The following is a 3,668-nucleotide window of genomic DNA, read 5'->3' on the forward strand; positions in this document are numbered from 1 at the left end:
ATAATCATCTTCATTAGTAAAATGGACATCCAATGAACTTAAAAATTCCAAAACAAGATGAGGATATGTAGGCAAATATGTGTACATAATATCACTCTAATCCAAAAACCCAATCATCAAATCTACATCTTCCCTAATTACAAGCATATCAAGAACAGTTGGGTTCATATATCTAGTACACACTATCTTTCTATTGACAAGAATTGCAAATCTAGTTACTTGATCATCATTTCTAAACACAATATTGAATTCATTGTCATTACCTTCGTTGCGTGAAGTTCTTTTGCCTTTGCCCTTCACTGGTTGTTTTCCTTTGTCCCTTGATGGCTCATTCTCTTTGTCTCCACTGGATCCACCACCTCCTTTGCGAAGTTTCTTCAAAATATTGGACATCTTGATGAGTTTAGATAGGGGAAGAATTATCTAGGGTTGGAAAAATGGAACTCAAAGAACAAAACTTCAAAGAGCAAAGATCTTAGGTTAGGAGAACAAAAAGTCCAAGTCTTAGAGAGGAGGAGAATCCGGATCTAAGAGATCTTGAGAGATTAGAGAGGAGTTTTTAAGAGATTGGGAGAGAAAGATATGTTTTGGAGAGTTGGGGGTGTGCGGAACACGGCCAAGATCTGACCGTGTAAGGTAGAAAGAGGACTTTAATAACTCTCCTACACGGGCCGTGCAGATCCACACGGCCTCCCCCTCTTCCTTCTCTGGATTCTTCGCACGGCCGTGTCTGGAACACGACCTCTCCATCTTTCTTCTCGGGATTCTTTACACGGCCGTGTTTGAGACACGACCTCTCCATCTTTCTTCTCAGGATTCTTTACACGGCCGTGTTTGAGACACGACCTAGACCTTTTTCTCCTCGGGAGATCCTACACGTCAGTGTCTGGATGACACGGCCCAAGCACTTCCCTTCTCTGCAACCTTTGCTTGGCCGTGTATAGCACACGGGCGGGCTCTGTTTTGCACCTAACCTGAAAACAAAATCAAAAGAATGCATCAAACTAAAAGAAATTAAAATACAAATCAAAACTAACTAAAAGAACCCTTGGGTTGCCTCCCAAGAAGCGCTTGTTTAAGGTCTTTAGCTTGACCAAACTTGATCATTCACTTCTTTTCCTCGCCCTTGGAGGACAGATATACTTTTCATTTTTGTTGGGAGATCTTCTCCCAACATCTTCCACCACATTGTCTCCTTCGTTTGGTGGCCTTCCATGAGGATGGAAATTCCATTCCTCAAGTTTATAAATGCTTGTCCTGCTACAAGCATTTAAAAGAGACGAGACATGGTTAGAGATATTAGATAAATCATATTCCAACCTTTCCTTACCAATTACCAAAGAAAGCTTATGATTTTTGACATCAATTATAGCTCCAGCTGTAGCAAGGAAATGTCTTCCTAATATGATAGGAATCCTGGGGTCCTCTTCCATGTCCAACACGACAAAATCTGTGGGAATAACATTCCCATCCACCTCTACTGGCACATCTTCTATAATACCCAAAGGGTACCTGCAGGAATGATCGGCAAGTTGAAGTGCCATAGTAGTAAGTTTAATGTTTTTGAGACCTAATTTATTACAAATTGAATAGGGAATGAGGCTAACACTTGCCCCCAAATCACAAAAAGCTTTTTCAAAAAATTCTTTTCCTATGTTGCAAGGAATATAAAAGCTCCCTGGGTCCTTTAATTTTGGGGAAGTGTTCTTCTCCAAAATAGCACTACATTCCTCACTAAGCGCAATGGTCTCAACCTCTCCTCTTCTTCTCTTGTTTGACATGAGATCCTTCAGGAATTTGGCAAATCTAGGCATTTGAAGAATATCATCAATAAGAGGTACCTCTACACAAATTTCCTTAACTTTTTCTAAAAACATGCCAAATTCTTCATCCTTCTTGAGCATTGTAAGTCTCTGAGGAAAAGGGACAGCTTTGTTCTGATGGTTCAGTGGAGGAGTCTCTTCAACCTCAATGGTACTCCCCTCATTAGCTTGAATCTGATTTGGTATAAGAGGAGAGAGCTATTCTTCTTTTTGTATCCCTTTTGGAGCAGTCACTCGGGAGTCTCCCAAGGTCCGTCCGCTCCTAAGCTCAATTCTATTGCAATGCTCCATAGGATTCACATCAGGTTTTCCTGGAAGTTGTCCTGGTGCTCTGGATGATGAGGAAGCTAGTTGGGCAATTTGACTATCCTGGATCTTTTGATGCTTTTCAGAATTATTCATTCTCTGAATGAGCTTTGCTAAATCTTGCTTCATTTCATTCTGACTTGAGATAATTTCTTCAAGCATCTTTTCAATATTTGACTTTGGTAAGCCGTGAGAAGGTAGATGTTGAAAATTTTGTTGCCCAGCTTGAAAATTTGGTCTTGCCCCCATAGATGGTCCTTGATCTTGATTATTTCTGTAAGAAAAATTGGGATGGCTCTTCCATCCAGGGTTATAAGTATTTGAGTATGGGTTGTTCTGCCTTTGATTGTAACTCATGATTGCATCACATTGTTCCAGTTGATTGATTTGTGCAGTGATAGTTCCCAATGGACATGAGTCATTTGAGTGCTCTGAACTCCCACATACTTCACAAGATGTACTAATAGCATTGACCATATTAGCACTAGTCCCCATATTCTCAAATTTCTTTGTAAGAGCATCCAATTTTGCAAACAAAAGAGTGACTGCATCTACATCAAACTTCCCTGATGCTTTAATTATTGGGTTTACAGAAGAATAGCCACCACTTCTTTCATTTGCCCATTGATGATGATTTCATGCTACACTGTCAATAATTTCTTCAGCTTCATCTAAACTTTTATTCATAAGTGCCCCTCCAGCAGCTGAATCAAGGGACACTTTGGTATGATAGTTGATACCATTATAAAAAGTGTGCAACACTAACCATCTTTCCAACCCATGATGTGGGCATTGTCTGAGCATACTATTATATCTATCCCATGCTTCAAAAAGAGATTCTGAGTCAGTTTGCTTGAAGCTTGCAATTAAATTCCTCATATGAGCTGTTTTGCTTGGTGGATAGAATTTATCAAGAAACTGTTGCTCACACTGCTCCCAAGTGGTGATGCTATTAGGGGCCAAAGAATTCAACCATTGCTTTGCCCTATCTCTTAAAGAAAACCCAAATAATAATAATCTAACATATGAAGGAACTCCATTCATTTTCATGGTACCACATATTTCATAAAAGACCTCTAAGTGTTGATTGGGGTCTTCATGAGGTCCTCCACCAAATTGGTTCTGCTGCAACATAGATATAATTGCGGGTTTGATCTCAAAGTTATTAGCTTCCACTGAAGGTCTTGAAATACTAGATCGAAAACCTCTTGCATAAGGTGTTGCATAATCCTTGAGTGGTCTATTCGCCATGTTCAAATGTTCCTATTCTTCAATTTGCCTTTGCAGAATTCTTCTTTTATGGAAAGTTCTGTCAATCTCAGGGTCAAAAGGAAAGAATTCCCCTACAAAGTTAGATCTTCGCATACACAAGAACAAGATAGCAAATGACAATTCAACAGAAAAAGAAAAAAAAAATAAAAAATACAGAATCGAATTTGTACAAAAAGAATTAACAAGAAGTAAAAGTTATACAAGAAAGTAAAAACAGAAATCTAATGATTAGTTACAACTATGCAATATGAAAGGAAAAGAAATGTT

General features: G+C 38.9%; 1 non-coding gene across 1 annotated transcript; it reads left to right on the top strand.

Moving 5' to 3' along the window:
* Positions 1 to 2,904: 2,904 nt before the first annotated feature.
* LOC122018301 lies at positions 2,905 to 3,010 on the top strand. Its single transcript, XR_006121719.1, has one exon. It is a non-coding gene; the product is annotated as a small nucleolar RNA R71 (small nucleolar RNA).
* Positions 3,011 to 3,668: the final 658 nt, after the last annotated feature.

This window comes from Zingiber officinale, chromosome 8B (assembly GCF_018446385.1).
Source record: "Zingiber officinale cultivar Zhangliang chromosome 8B, Zo_v1.1, whole genome shotgun sequence".
Lineage (NCBI taxonomy): Eukaryota > Viridiplantae > Streptophyta > Magnoliopsida > Zingiberales > Zingiberaceae > Zingiber > Zingiber officinale.